This window comes from Erithacus rubecula (assembly GCF_903797595.1).
Source record: "Erithacus rubecula genome assembly, chromosome: 1".
NCBI lineage: Eukaryota > Metazoa > Chordata > Aves > Passeriformes > Muscicapidae > Erithacus > Erithacus rubecula.
In genome coordinates, this window is record NC_136658.1 from 83,798,510 (window position 1) to 83,815,746 (window position 17,237).

The window sequence follows — 17,237 nt, forward strand, 5'->3', positions numbered from 1 at the left end:
AAAACTCACACACACAAGCAAAACAAAACAAGAAATTCATTCACCAGTTCCAGTGGACAGGCAGGCATTCAGACATCTCCAGGAAAACCAGGCTCCTATAGGTGTTACAGTGACTTGTGAAGGCAAACACCATCACTGACTGTCCCCCCTTCCTTCCCATTTCCCCACTTTTATTGCTGAACATGACACTGCCCAGGGTGGGATATCCCCTGGTCAGCTGGTCAGCTGTCCTGTCTTGGCATCCCCAGCTTGCTCATTGGTGGGGTGAGAGGCAGAGCAGCTCTGTGTTCTGTGCACGTGTGGGCATAGCTCAGCAATAACATAAACATCCTGTTATCAACACTGTTTCCAGCACAAATCCAAAATGCCAAATCCAATATGAGCTACTCTGAAGAAAATTAACCCTGTTCCAGCCTAAACCAGCTCACATCTGAACAGAACTTATTAATCAATAGAAAAATGAGACAATAACAGTCATAATGAAAACATATTTTAGTAGAAAAAGCAACAATGGTCAAACAGAATATTGCAGAGAAAGGGAGGGATTTATTGAGGTCAGTAATATGTTGTGAGCAGCTGGCAGTACTTTCATGTTTATTGCACAGTGTAATTAACTGTTAAATCTTGTTGCTCTAGTTGCAGCTATTGCTTTTCAATTAATATCCCTGGTGATTAAGAATATGTAGAAAAAGAAGAATCTCTCCCTTAGAGAACTTAGCAAGAAGGATGCAGCAGCAAGGGGAGTGCCAGCAATCAGGACAAGATAGCAGCTTGTGCAGGGGGCATCCAAGCTGTGACCCTTAGAAATACAAGTTAACTGGTGCACTGGAAGAAGGCATTGCTATGGTCTCTCTTCAGAGGACAATGGTGCCCACCCCTGAGCAGCCAGGGCTGCTGCCATCTGTACAGCACCCATGGGGAAAACTGCTGGTCACAGGATAATGCCAGCAAGCAGGATAAGGAAGGATGCTGTGAAAGACCCTAAAGAGTTTCTGGGGCACACTAGGGGAAGACACTGGCAAAGGATGCAGAACCAGGGGCTGGGGGAGGCAACTCCCCTTGTAGCATGGCTCAAACTGCAGTGAGTGGAGCAGGCATGTGTCTATCAAAGGCAGAGAGAAGAAGCTGCAACAGATGGAAAAGAGCAAGTGTCCTGGCAGGAGCTCTGGGTGGACAGATTTAGTGCTGTGCGTGTGCCAAGGAAGCACACCAGCTTAAATGACAAAAGTTCAGATGTGTTCAGAGCAGCAAATGGAAGTTAGATGAGATTCAGGAAGGAGGTCAGAGTTTCAGGATGAAGAGGCTTATAGATATCATGTTTAATGTGAGAAGGATAAAATGCATATATATGAGAGAGGTATTCAAAGAAAGAGGACCAGTGATATCTGTAACAGAAACCATCAAATTGCTGTGGATGCAAAACACAACTTAAAAGTAACGGAAGATGGAAAAAAATGGAAATGTTCCTTATTTTCTCTCGTGTCAGTTTTGAGAACTAACATGTTCAGAGTTTTTTCTGTAGCCCAAAAACTTAGATACCAAAACCTCACATTTTATTGTCATGTAAGAGTGGAAACTACTATATAAAAGCCTGTGGGTAACTGGAAAATAGCAACAAATATTTTCAAGCTTCCTTTTTTCATATATACTTTTAAAAATATTTATATTTGCATATAGGCATAAAACACAAACACTGAGAGTGGAAAAGCAGATTACCTTATTTTTATATTTTGTTTGCTTTTTAGGAAGGACAATTATATTTGCTGTTTTTCCAAAATCACTATACTTAAGAACCTTAAAATTAGAGGTGTTATATGAGTAATATTCTGAACCAATTAAAATGACTGGAAGTCTATTGAGCTAAGTTGCCTAGTTAATTTCATTTTGAGAAATCTGTATCAGTATTAATCACAAGTGAAAATCCTTTTTCTTTCCTTCTTTGGTTTCACAGGAATTAAATTTCAAAATTTAATATAGATTCTTGTTTATTTCTAGTCCACTCATCCTTATGGACAAATTTGACTACCTTTCAATCATAAGAAAAGTGACATGGACTGAAGAAAACAACGTCAAGTTATTTTCAGAGTTTTCTTTGGCAGGGCAGATTGCAGCCACACCAACAGTGAAAAGCTGGTCAGGAGTAGACACCCAAACTGATCATCATGCATTACTTATTTTTCTACCATCCTTGTTGGAGAGATGTAGAAAAGAAAGGAGCATCTGTCAAGAACAGCCATAGTGAGCTGTGGGCACAGGTATTAGTCATCTGCAACATCCCTTTTACATGTGCAAACACAGGTCAGATTATTAGACATCTGCTCAAAGCTTTCTCATCAGTAACCTATTCTGCTTAATGTAAAATTATAATAAAAGATGCTTGAAGTGGAACTGCTGGCACCTGTGCCAGGTATTAATTTAGAGTCACTATTTGGTACTAAGCTTAGTCCCATTTGCTCTTTGTTCTAATGAATCATCAGCAGTGATAAAGGGTGAAAATAATGAGTTATGCACAAATGTCAAAATAAAAGGGCTCTGACTATTTTTAGGACATCTTGGAATAAACCCTATAACCTTTTGGACAGCTATAATCATGACTTACTGGTAAATGTCCTGGAGTGGCTTTATGATGCTGAATAGTATCCCCAACCATCTGTCCTGCTTATGCTGGGTATTGAGTTCTGTGCTTTTAAAACTAGATCTGAGAGCAAAGAGTGGAGAAGGAAAAGTGATGGAATTTTTTCATGGCTGTTTTTAAAACACAGAGATAAGAACTTCAGCTCTCTGCCCCTTTGTGTGCGTTGTCTGCAGCATGGACAGGGAGAGAACTCTCCTGTGCTTTTAGTCAGTTTTTTAACAAGCTGATGCAGAGAAGCTCCCCAGACTGTGAGTTTCCTTGTTCTTGGAACTGTTCAGCCCTGCTCTGGATTGAAAACCCAGAAAACAGCAGGAGTTCACACCTGTGGCCCTCCAGGCCCAGGACGTGGTGTTCCAGCACTGGAGAGACACTCAGTGAGCTGAGAAATCCTCTCTGAACTACAGAAGAACTTTCTGAATTTGCCATCTCTTCAGAACAGCAAGAGGTTTTATTGTTTAATATTATTAATTTTTAATTCTTGTGAATACTTTGCTTGTTAAATAAACACTTTTTTCCACTTTTCTCAAAGGAGGTTTATCTTCTGAGCAGGTGAGGGGAAGGGGGACACTGAATTTTGCCCTTTAGGGAATCACCCCTTTGGAAGTTCCCTTCCAATTTTGTCCCAAACCTGGACAGAAAATTTCCCATCACAGAAGCTTGGACTGGGTGCAAAAACAATATACAAATGAAAGTCAGCTACTCAGATATATTCAGCTTCAATATTACATGATGATGAATATTGATATTATTTGCTGTGGTGCACAGTGTCTTCCAGGTGCTGCATGAAGACAAAGCACAGACAGTTCAGTGCCAGGGCATCCTGAGATTTATGCCAGTGTTAAAATCCTATGTGTAAGGTAGAGAAATTTGCACAAAAAAAAATAAGCCATGTGTATATGTAACACAGGAACAGTGCCAGGAACAAGAGACATTGGTTCCTTGACCCCAAGTCTACTTCCCTTTGGCTTTCAGGTGACTGAAACCTACAGATAGGAACAAAAGAACAGGCTGAAATGTTTCATTCATCTCACAGCAGGAAAAAGGAAACAATTCACACAGAAATTGTTTGTGCACTGCTTCCAGCCATCAGACCATGCTGCTTACAAACACCCAGTGTCCTAAAACATAAAATTTTGCCATACTTAAGATGCATGTGCAAAATACATGTAATGTATAAAAACGGAATTTCTACTATTTTTTTCCTTGTACATTGTTGTTCCTTTCAAAAAACTATATGTTCTGCATGCTTTACTTAGTTCCAAAATCTGGTGACATGGTAGGAAGTGTATATGCTATGGCAAACACACTTTTTTTTTTTTTTTTTTTTTTGCAAATGGAACAGAAACTCTTGGAAGCTGCTCCTCTTCCATTTTGGTCTGATGGGGATGGGAAGCTGGAGATGTTTAGCACAGGTGTTAGAACCAGGATAAATCTTTAGGGCTAAAGACACTCAGGGCTCAGTCTAAAATGCCACTAGCCATCTGAGCTGCCATATTTGGCAGAGGAACCATAGAAGCTCTTTGCTCCCTGGATCAGCAGCCAGAGCTTAGAGGCACCTTTAGGGCAGCTGGACAGAGCCCTGGGCTGAAATTGCTGGGGGTCTGCTCAAGGCAGCCAATGGCACTTAGGGCATAAATTGATTCAACTTGTGGCTACCTTGGCTACCTTGCAGTGACCTGATAAACAGCTTTGGCTCCACTGGCTCCAGTGTCTGCTTAGACATCTACCCCATCCTCACCTTAGTGGTGAACACATGAATGCAGCTCACTGTGCCTGAATTAGTATTCCACTGACCTGATCCTTTTGGCACTTGTGAAAGAGAAGTGTCCTTTCAAAGAAAGGCATTATGACTGCTGAGACAAACCTCCTTTTCCTCCTTAATAAATTAAGCTATTTATACATGTACACATAAAGCACATATACACAGATATAAATATACATCCATACATATATATACGTCTTTAACAATGTCTCACTGTGTGCAACTCCCACATTATCTTAATTTCTAAAAGACTCTGTGTCTGCAAGTGTATTTGGCTCTGTCAGCTGTAATGGTTTTAGTGATAGAAAATTGCAAGGCTCACATTACTGCAGCCTCAGATGGACCCTTTGGCTTGAATTCCACTTAGTGATAAATATTCCAAAATCATTCCTCATCATTTTCATAAGTATGCAAACAAAGATTTAAATGAAAGTGATGACTGCTGAGAAATATCTTAGCAATTTAAAGAAGCTTTTTCAGGAATCTTATTCTTATTTTTCCATAGTGTAGAAATTATACTGATTTACCAAGAACTGCAGAGCAGATAGAACAGCTGGTGCCAAGATCAGATTTATATGTCTTGTTCCTAGGTAATGTAAAGAAAGATAGATGTAGTGACCTAGCTCAAAACTTCATATAAACAAGTTTGCATGACTTAGGTTAAGTTCCAAAGCTCAAACAAGCTCATGTTGTTATTGTTGTTATTGGTGGGGTTTTATTTTAGTTTATTTTGATTTGTTGGGTTTTAGCCTTCCACTATGTGCAAATTTTCCTGTACTAATTTTTATGTCTCTAAAATAATGGATAAACTAAACTTCTGCTAGTTAACAGCATTAATTATGCTTTATCAGCTGGAAGAGGAATGCTTTCACCAAAGAGGAAAGGAGCTGCAGTGACCTCTGTTGATGGAATTAAGCAATGTATATAAAGAGCCAGAAACAAAAGGTGACACATTCAAATCCTCTGCTGTAAATCAATAGAATGAAAAGCAAGCTATGCTAAGAAGAAACAACTTTCTTTCAGGCTAAATATGAAAAACTGACAGCCGCACTTCACACCCACTGAAGTCAGAAATTATATCAGTGTAGTTGCCTTTTTAAAATTATTTTTAGATTTTTTTTTTTTGGTGGGATTAAAAACCACTGGCATAAAGACAGAGGACACAACAGAGAAGGGAGATGTGAGTTTTTTACAGTGCTGTAGTGCATTCCAGGAGTTTATATCACCAGAAGAAAACATCGTGCTTCCATGTATTACGTGATCTGAATTTAGTGACCAGTAGCCCATGCCAGACTGACACTCAGTATTCTTGAAGTTTTGAGGCAAAGAAGTTTTCCAGTTGGCAGGCTGCCTGTGGCAGAAAGAAATATCTAGGAACTGTCATGCCTTTATGACCAAGAATTTGGAACGTGTCTTTATGGGCTAGTTCTGATACAGGAAAATAATTAAACACGTAAATACCCACAAGGATCTGGACCTTAATGCTTAACTTCAAGGTTGGGAGGAGTCTCATTAGAGCCAAGCCTTTAAGGATTCATCTCATAGGAATAAAGTTATTGAAATCAATAAGAAAGCTTCCATTAAGAGCTAAGTAGTTTGTGGAAATAGGAGTAGTATGTCCTTAATTTTTTCAGACTAGGGCCTTTGCTAAGAACTATTCAGTATTAAACAAAGGCATAAATGCAGGCAGGGCTTTGTGCTCTTAGAGTTATTTTATGTTTCCAAACTGCCCAATGAACAACTGGTACCCACACTGTTTGGCTTTTCTGGGAGCCCAGTGATAGAAATTGGTATCAGTTTCCTTCAGTGTCAGTTGTTATGGTAGGTCTATTCATGATCACCAAGATGGAATTCTTCCCAGTTCAGGTATTTCAGTTGGATAATGCCTCCACCAGAGCCTGAGAAGTTTTCTTTTTTTTTTTAGTATACTTTAATTTTATGCTTTAGAAACGCTGCTGTGCCTAAAACATCCTTCTCTCAAGAGACAAATGGATATTGCTAATGACATTTTACTGATATCTACCATGGTATTCTCATTCAGGATTGGTAGAGAATGAGTTCTGCAAGTGTGAGGAGGGAAAAATACCAAGTTCATTCTTTTTTTTATAAAAAATATTATAAAATGTACATAAAGAAATATCTTATTTTCATATAGATAAATAGAAACCCCAACATAATAGATCAGTGCACTATGATATGATATCATTAAGTAGATATTAATTATGTTCTTGGTCTGTCAGTCTAAGAATATCAAGATAAAAAAGTGTAAAGAATTAAAACCTATCCCAGTTTGCATATATTATAGATGCCATAAATATTACAGTGTCTTTATACAAATTTCAGAGTAAAGCCAAATATTTATAGCTGCCTCTTTGAGAACTACATGCTGTGAGGCACGAAGAAAGTATTTATGCATCTTCTATATAGAATTAATTATCCTGGTGAAGATCTTAATTGGCTGCTGGGAAAATATGTCTGGGTATTGTCTCTGCATGAGTATGACAAATTTTTGTGCAGGTATAACTGGGTGGTAGGTAGGAGCAAAGATTTCCTTTCCTCAATACATTTTCATCCTACACAGACCTCTGCATGTTAAAGGATATCAAATACCCACTCACCATGATAAATATAAACCAAGACAAGGCTATTCCTGGAAGAGTTCATATATTAAGTAAATTAATTCTGTGTTAGAATAGCACATAGAACCATTCTATATAAAAATTTTGTTTTTCTACTAATTGTTACTTTTGGTAAGTAATTTTTTTTTAGGCTGCTTGACGTATTTATGAAAAGAACTTTTGTAATATTGTACATTGCTACAACTTTTGCACTGAGGCTGAAATCACCTATACTCTGATATCTGAGCTAAAACTGAGCTCCAATTCCACATGTATTAGCTTTGAGACCTCAGGTATCATTTTAGGAAGCAGGTTGTGACTTGAAAGGAATCACAATATCTTATTGCTGCTTTCTACTGGACTTTCTTATTACCCAGCATACCCAAGATTTATAACTAAGTTCTTTTCCAGTTTAATTTTATAGTGTATTTATGAACAAGTTCCTGAGCTGTTATTTATGTACCAGTCCTTAGAGGTCATCTCTTTTGGCTTATCTTATAGCCATCTTTTTTTACATCTGCAAAAGTATCTTTTTCATACAATTATAACTGCTTCACAGGAATTTGCTCAAAGTTAATGAATATCTTTGGATAGAGATTAAAAATGGAAAATTACATCTTCAGAGATGTACTTTTCTTTAAATTACTAGTATGTGAAAACTGTTTTGGAACTTTAATTGCTGCTACAGGCTTACTACAAAATAAACTTTGCAATAAACCCTGGCTGATCCTTATCTATAACCAAAAAATCTCCACACTGGTAATAGCATGATGTAGGGTGAAATCATATTTGGATTTTTTTTTTACTACTGAGTTCCAAAAAGCAGGATTTTCTCTTCAAACAGCCCCAAACTTCTCCTCTCTGTATGTAGAGATTATCTGGATCCTGCAGTAATTGCTGGTTTGGTCAATTGCTTGATTTTCTACAGTGAGGAGACTTGCATACTTTCTGGTTTTGGCCTTACGCAGAAACATTTGGGTATGATTTCTCAGGGTAAACTGGACAGTTCAAACCCAGAATTTGAGTGACCTCCTGAGTTGGAAGCCAACTTCTCTGCTCAGTGCCAGCTCTGAATCATAACAATTATGCCTGTTTCCAAAAACTGCATCTGAACCTGCCATTCTTTTGACCCTTGTGACTTTGGCAATTTGTATCTCTCTGTTCATCCTATTTTAGTGTGATACAGGTGAGAGAATCCTAAGTCTCAATCCCATGAGCATGTAATGCTCCCATAGATGCAACAACCACACAGGTGATGGATGAAATCACTTATCATCACAGAATCACAGGATAGTTGAGAAGGGACCTCAGGGGGTCATCTACTCCAAACCCTCATCCATGAGTCCCCTCCAATGAGTGGTCAATTGGAAAATACCTGGAGAATGGACACACCTGCAAGTTTCTTAGCAAGGGTCAAAACTCACATTCCATCCCAGCACTGTAAGAAAAACTTCAGGAAAAGAGGAACATGCAATGAGCCATCAAGGAGGAGGCACCCTGCCTAGGCTGGATGCTGTGATATTTTAATAGTAGTTGTGGGCAAGTGTGGGATTTGAATCCACCACTTTTGTGTTCAGATGCATGCCCAGCTTATCAAGGCAGGGTGTATTTGTGCTCAGCTCTAGGAAGCAGCATCAACAGGCAGTGATTGATGGCTTGGGTAGCAACAAGCAGGCCTTTGGGAAGTGCCTGCTGCTTTCCAGGAGCCCTAAATAGATCTCTAGGTGCCACTGCAACAGGAGAGATGAAGCACCCTAAAAATAAAATTATGATTACTTTTTTCTGAGGAGTTGAAGGGGGTTTAAGAGATTTTCGTCTTTTTTAGACCAGCATCTGAACACATCTTATGTGATGCTAGGGCTGAACTTGAGAGCAATTGTTAAAATCATGCTGATACTTTTTACTCTAGTTCTGTACCAGGATGCTTTCATGGGCTCTAAAAAAGCAATATCTAGAATCAGAGCAGCTGCATCATGTGTTCCATGCCTATGTTCATTTAAGAAGCCCATCTCTTTTGCCTTAAGAATGCATCTGCTCACATGTGTGTGGTACTGAGCTGGTCTGGGAATCCTGCTGCTAGGATTGGACTGAATGTAGGGCCAGACATTTGTTAGCTCTTCACCACTGGACTTCATACGGCTTTGGGTTTCAAGGTATCTGAGTTCTGAGGTAGAAAACACAGAACAGACAGATTCCTCCTTCCTCTCTAAGGTTTTTCTGTTAAACAGCTGCTCTGGTTTATTTAATATACTATGGGATGGTGTTTGCTGCCATTACAGGACTGGCACCAAAATGCTGAGATGAGAACCAAACTGCTTATGTGACAACTGTACTTCACCACAAGACAAGCAGTGGTTAATCCTCAGAACTGGAATTTCCCAAGGCACCTGCAAATGGAAAAGGGGATTTCCTTATTTCTACGGATCAAGAGGTGATAAACCTTGTTGTAAATTGTGTCAGAGATTTTGCTAATTCTGCATTTTGGCAGTGTATTCCTTCCTTAGGAGTTATAGGCAAAGTGTCACGCGGGAGGAGTTAAAAAATTCTGGTAGTTAATGGCTGTGAATGTAACTGCTCCACCTTTTTTTTTTTCCATGACGCAATGTTCCAAGAGAGACTGTTGCATAAGAAAGTAATCACAGGCAGGTTAAATTACAAGGAAATGGATACAATCTTCTCAATAAAGCAGTGCTATCCTAACATGGCTTCTATGAGTAGATTTGTTTGTTGCAGGCATTGGACAGACTTTACCATTCCTCTGCACTTTTCTGCTAGGGTACTTAGGAGGGTTTTCTTTAGGGTGTAGTTTTTTGTTGTTTCATTTTTTCTTTTTCTTCCTAGGGTTTTTGTCTGTTTGTTTGTTTGCTGGTTTTTTTCCTTGCTTAGCCTTTTCCCTGATTAAAATACATGTTCACATTTTGGTGCCCATATGTAATTGTGGAATCAAATCCTACTGCTTTTTTATGAATTTGAAATGCTTGCAATTAATTTGAGAAGTCTAATATTTAAGTATCTATGCCTAGCTGAAATGATTTATAAATACAGGGACAGATTCTATTTGCAAGGTTTGCATTAATGAAAAAAAAAGGGTAAAAAATTTCAAACGTAGGACTGCTTATTAGAGCTAATTACATGGAACATATGTAAAATATAAATAAAATTCTCCTCATATATATGGACATGTATATGTGCATGTGTGCAAATGCATTGATATGGATACTAAATATATATTAAAGGAAAAGAGGCTGTCTGTTAGTCATTGAAGGAGCAGTAAATTTGTTTTCTATCAAACTATTAGCTTTGAGTATAATCAAAACCAGGGTATTGATAGATGAAGAGGGTATGGGAGCCAGTAATACTGTGATTACCAAAGGATTGTCAATACTGAAAATGTTCATCAGAAAGTTAACTGAAATAATTTCACTGAGACATAGAAAATCTGACACCTTCCTCATTATGCCAATTTGTTTCTCTACCAGTGAGCAATCATTAGTTTGTTAACAAAATTTTTCCACTCTCTCAAAGATTTCCAAAGAAGTGTCCACACTTTCCATTCCTCAAAGCTCCTGTGTGCATCTTCCCAGTTTAAAAAGCCATATAAATTTTTTGAGAAGTTTTAGAAGAAGTTTATTTGAAGAAGCACTGCAGCTGTGCTCTCTTAACCCCACACACTGATGCCATTCCACTTTGGAAATGCTAAAATCCAGGCTGTAGGCTGGGGAGGGTTTCTTGTGCAGCTGAGTGTCATACCCTTTATCTCTGGAGTGCAGAGGCAAAATTTAGCATCTGTAGTCTTCTTGACTCTAAATTTAGGGTGTCTTCAAGTCAGAGGCCTTCTTCTAACTCTCACAGCCTCACTGACTATTCTGCCAAAAACACCTCCTCTTTAAGGAGCAGTGGGAAGGATGGACTTTCCCATGATGTGTCTTCTTGAACGAATGAATGATTTTCTTTAATTTCTTACCTGATTGTTTTGTGCTAACTTTCCCAAGGACAGGATTATATGAAGAGGTGAAGAACATTTATTTTTACACATGAATCATAGGAACAATGAACTGAACTAATTTTTATTGAGGACAAACCACACATAACATTCTGTGTGGAATTTAAAGCCAAATTCCACCAAGTCAACTGGAAAACCTATGTTCACACCAGCTGCCTATTGGTCATAGAGCCAAGCAGCTGAAATAAGCACTTAAAGATTTTGAAAGGCTTTAGGAACCTTCTGCAGTGAAAATATAGAGACATGAGAGATGCAATGACTAATTGACTTTAGCGGGTAGGCTGGATAAAGAGAAATAAATAATGGAAAACTGAATAGAGACAAACAAAACACAAGCCAGTGAAAAGAAGAATTAATCAACTCTTGAAATGCATCATTCTGAATCCTAACAGAAAGCTATATACAATCTATAAAAATCACACCTCTTCTAAATTAATTCTTTTTCTAGATAACATGCACTTACTATTAAAGTCCTGCATATACAATATTAGTGTACAGACACTTCTCTGGCTGATGATTGCAATTCACAAACTACCTTTCAGTGCAATTCAAACTGCAAAACCCCTTCTTTGTATTGGGGCTACTTCAGCTGTCAGGAACACCCCCTTGGCTTCAGTGGGATACATACAGCATCACTCAAGACAGAGTCATCTTTGAGGTTTATAGAGAATCTAAGGTAGTTTTTTATGCCTTTGCTGAAGGATGGCTCCTTGTACCTGAGGGAGCGCTGGGTGCATTTATTTGTGTATTGTAGGAGGGTTCTTGGGATAAGGAGGAGAAACAAGAGGGTGTCAGAAACAAGGTACAGATGTGAAAGGCTGTGGGATGAACAGCTCCTTATGCCACATATTAGTGCTGTTCCAACTACTGTTATCAACTGGCCTTCGTCACTGCCACAGGATTGCATTCTGTGGGCATCCCAGAAGATATTTCCAGACTCCTGCATAAGATCTGAGCCTTCTTAGAAAAGTCCTTATCAGGGGCCTGAATGTTACCTACTATACCTGTTCAAACCAGCCTGTGTCACTGGAAGGGGAAGCAGAAGTTAGGCTGTGCTTAACTGAGAATAAGGTGGTAGTTGATTTTCTACGAGACAGAGCACAGCCTGGACACGTTTTTGCTTGCTTCAGGACTGCTTGTAGCATTTATTTTTAAATGAAACTCTTTCAGGGAAAAAAAAAATACGAAACCCCTCTGTGTTTTTAAAGCAACACTTTTTCAACACACTTGTGCCATTAATCTAGTGGCAGAGAGGGAGTTGGAAATGCAGCTTAGCAGGACTGGGTCACTCTTTACCTTGCCCTTTGCAAACAGAGGTTACACCTCTATGCTTCAAAGGTTGTCAGAGTTGTAAATATGGGTTACAGCACTAAAGGAATCACTTCAGCCTCCAATTTCAACACTTGAACTCATGGGAAAGCGTTAAGAAATATGTTTATAGTAGCTGCCATAATCTATCAAGCCCTGCTTTTCAAAGAGAAATTCTCGTTGTTGTTGATGGCATTGTAAGGTTAAAACTGGAGGTGTTCTTTTAGGGATTAACTTTTTTGCCCCCAAAGTTAAACATTTAAATCAGTATTTCTGTATTCATGGCAGTGACAGGTGCTAAGCTTGAGAACAGTGGCTGCTTTTGACAGCCAGCATGGGGACACAGTCTCAGAAATCATTCAATGACTAAGCGTCCTGGTGCAGAGTGAGCTAAAGAGGGGATTTACTGTTTAAACATTAAACATGTTGCTTAGCTATTAAACAATTAGATTGTTCTAAGCCTTAAGAGAAGTAGGCCAGCCTGTCATCTTGAATTCTAGATTTTCAGCAAATATGCCCAACAGTGTAACTTCTCAGTGATATCCAGATCACCTGAAACAGAAGCAATAAAAGGAAAAACAGTACAATCACTCTCTGGGCAACTCCTCTTGATTTTGCCTGTCTTATGAACAGAATGGCACTTTTCCTTGAAGTAATAGCAGAAATTAAATTCATGGGTTATTAGCCTTCCTGGGTTATATATGTCCCTCTGGAGCTAGAAACATCACTTAGCCCTCCTGCAGTAGTTTATGACAGATTCCTTTTTTGTTCTTTGGGACGATATTTGATTCCAATGCCCTGCAGTGCTGCTAAAACCTCTCTGTTATTTGGTGTGAGGCACAAAATGCTCTCCAGAGCTTCCTGGCTGAATCTGCTAGAGATGCTTACTCATGGTGAGCAGAGTGCTGTGAACACACCTGCTGGCTGGGGAAAGCCTTAAGAAAAGTCTTTAGGAGAGTGTTCACATGGGTGCAATTACTCTGATACCAGATTAGTCCTGGCTTTGGGAGGTGGTGGCCTGTAATCCACAGAAGCAGCAACACATTGTTCCCTCGGGGCTTCAGCTGTGCCTGGTGCTGTGACTGATGCTGAGTGCCTAAGGAAACCCCAGAAAAGCAGAATTTGTCACTCTGAATCCAGCACTTCATTTATGAGGCTGCTTTTGAAGATTAACAAAATAGTTATGCTCCTTCCCTCATGTTCTGCTTCTATAGCCAGGCAATCAGCTGCTTCTAGCATTCCTGGAGTCCTGGAATATTAGGTGGCTGTCCCCTTTCTCAACTCTTTTCAATTAAGTGAAACAGGTTGTGCAGACACAACAGCTAACAGAGCAAGGGCCTTAAAATGGCTAACCAAAGTTCAGACCTGCAGAGCTAAATTGCTGCCATTAAAGTGCCCACATGAGCAAGCTATAATGCCTCTGGTGGACCTGGTTTATGGGGGCAGTTGCTAAGCAGTCCTAGAAAGGTCTGTGGAAAAACACATCCTCAATGGACAGTTGATTTTTTATGGATAATAAATCATTTGATAGTTGAGATATTCAATCACTAATTAATGGATTTAGAGACAGAGTTGTTCAGCCAAGGCCCTGATGACACAGCCCTTAAAAAAAGAGTCCCACCCCTAAAGGAATAGGTTTTGAGAAATGATTGTTAACATAATGCATGTAGGTGAGTGACTAGCCCCACTCCCAGAGAAAAAAAACTCTCAGTCAAGCATGTTTATAGTCCTTAAATCTTCAATGAGGCTACTTCTAAAGGAGTAAAAAAAAAAAATAAAAAAAAAAAAAAAGAAGAAAACAAAACTATGTCTCCTCTTTGGTGTATGTTTTCACTTAATTCCTGGAACATCATGGTTGCAGGTGCTTTGGGCACAGGCTTTCCTTGTGTAATTGTGATTCCCATACAGCTGCAGGTGTCAAGATGAACCATCTCTTTGCCTGATATAGCCCAGAAACTTCCTTCCTTTTTCTAACGGAAATACTATATTTTCAAACAAATTTATTTTAGTAACACACTAATGTATTTCAGAAAGGTGGTCTGTGTTTAAGTCTCCTGTGCATTAGGGGAAAATACTTTTGGGGAAAACTGCAAAAAATCTTTGGCTGTTTTTGAGAACTTACTGGGAAGAATGGTGGAATTTATATTTTTCTTCTGAGCAAGGAGTACAGATTTTATGATACTGCTATATGAACTGTGTCAGTGAAAATTTAAGAAGTGTGCAAGAATAAGCTTCTCTGCACAGGATTTAATTTTCATCAAAATAAAACATCAGCAATAGAATATAACCTTTTATTTAATTTTTTTTTTAAATTTTAATCTGCTGAAATAGTCTATCAAACCAGAACAGCAATGAAAATTATGTACAAATATTTATTAATATATTTATGATTTACCCCCAACCATTTTGATTTTTTTATCATATTTACAAGACAAGACAAGACCTATAACATTTCTTGTAGGGGATCGAGTTACCAAAATAGTTACAGTAACATTCCAGAAGGCTTCTTTGATGACCAAGACAGGTCAGAAAATCAAGTATGAAAATATGACTTCATGATTTTTAAGGAATCCCTAAAATATGGAGCTAAATTTATGATACAGTGACAATTCCCTTTTTTTTTTTTTTTTTTAATTACTTCTTTTGCTTTTCATTGTGAAAGCAAAGTTTTTGTAATAGGAATAGGCTGATATTTCCTATTAAAAAGATAAAGGTGGTTTAATAAACAGACAGCATACAACCCCGTAACTCAATGCTTACAATAAGGAAGTCCCAGTACCTACTCCAATGACAGTAAAACTAAATTGTCCTAACACCTGTATAAACCACTCAAGGTACTGCAAACTTGTGTGGTGCCTCTGCCACGCCTCCCTTTCCCAAAGAGCACTCTGTGGGTACCCTGTGCCACCCCTGCTGTGGTAGCCATTTCAGTAATAATCAATAAATGGATTAGCAGGTAAACAAGCTGCATCATGTGAGTTAGCATCTTGATGTATGAAATGACATGCACTTTGTCACGTGAAGTGCTGTTAGCACGGTGTCTGGTACAGCAGACCATGCCTGCAGAATTGGGGAGATGAAAGTGCAGCGGGCGCAGATGGCAGCAGTGGGGCACTGCGGGAAGGTGCTCCATGGATCAGCTGGAGCCAGGCGTACGTGCGTTCTGTTTGTGCTGCCACTGAAATGGTGCGGAGCGACCTGACAGCAGATTGTTCTCAAGTGGAAGCAGATGCATTGAGCTGTCAGGCGCAGAGCCATGACGAGACACCGCGGCGCCAGGAGCGCACCTCCGGTCTCCTCCGCAGCCCTGCTTGAGCCCCCTCCCTTCAATCCTGGGCACTCTGGAAGAGCAGGGATAGTTTTCTCTGCATGGTGAGGTCCCAGTCACGGCTCCAGGAGAAGCTGCTTCTTGCACAGATACCTGCAGGGCTGGGCACAGTGCGAGGGGCAGTGGAGGGCAGGGAAGCTGCTGCTGCCTCATACAGCCTGCCTGGGTGAGGCACAGGTAATAGGAATATCATACCCCATTCACTGTACTAGCCAAAGTTCTGCCTGGATTCAAGTGGTGAAACCTTTAACATCTTTGGGACCAGGGCTGGTGGCAAACAAAACTGGCATGTGTCAAAATATTGACAGAATGACAGAATCTTCACAAGCACTCCAGTACCTCACACCGTGCTGAGCTTCACTGCAACCATTTCAGCTTGGTCCAAAGACAAATAGGGTCCACTCCCCTGCTGCATCACTCTGTTCTGTAAAGGCAATTCCTATTCAAATGATGGATATTCTCATTTATACAATCCATCTATAAAATATTTGGTGTAATAATACACTATAATCTCTGATAATTAATCTCAATTACCATTTTCTTTATGCTCTCAGTGTTTTAGGGTCTGTGTCAATGCATTGTTCCCCTTTTTATTACTGGCATGTAAGTCTCCAGCCTCAAGATTAATGACATGTTTCCCTATTATTTTAATTCCCATTTACCAACTTCTCATTTTCTTAATATAAAAAGAAAGTTAGCCTACTAATCAGACCCACAGCAGTGTAAGTGCTAGAGGGATTTCTGGTGTCTGTGCCCTTTTTTTTTGGAGTTGGGGAGAGTAAGAGAATATAATGGCAAATAATGGCAAATATGTGGATGGTGCCCCAAGGAAGGGTCCATTTTCTGTGTGTGGGTGAAACTTTGTGACTAAAAGCACATGACCTGGATGCTGAAGCATCTCTCTGTCTCTGCCAGCATGCAGCAGCTGTGTTCTGTCATCCCTCACTGCCTGTAATGAACAGGGCAGCAATGAGGAACATTTTCCATGAGAAGGGACTGTCCTCCAATTTTGTATTACTCAGTCTTTTCCCACTCAAAGTCTTCCTTCCCTGCTTATGGCAAAGTGAAATTCCTCAGCAATTCACAAATTTCCAAACATTGATCTGGCAGCTGGTGCACCTGCAGGGCTGCTGCACTATGGCTCAGTTCCCTGCTCTACAGTGCATTTTGTCTGTGTTATGGGAAGGGAGTATGAATTCCAGCATAGATCAGAATTATGAGGTGATATTAGAGAAAAGGGTGTATGGGACAGCTTGCTCCTGCCACTACTTGACACTACTGAAGATAAATCTCAGTTCAGTGCAGCATCCTGTAGGTAGATAACCAGAAGGGATCCTAGGAGAGCAGGTATTGACACTTTCGTAACTGTATTTTTCAGAAAAGTTTTCTTCATCTGCAAAAAGGTCATAAAATGTGACATGCAAGTACCCATACAGATCTTGTAATTTTAGACTGAATTAAATTTATTATTTATACTACATAGTGTTGACATTTTCACCTGAGGGTTAGATTTCTTTTCCTATGGATGGTCTGACTGGGACAGGAGATTCAAAATTGAAAGACTGTCTTCCTTTTGTATTCCT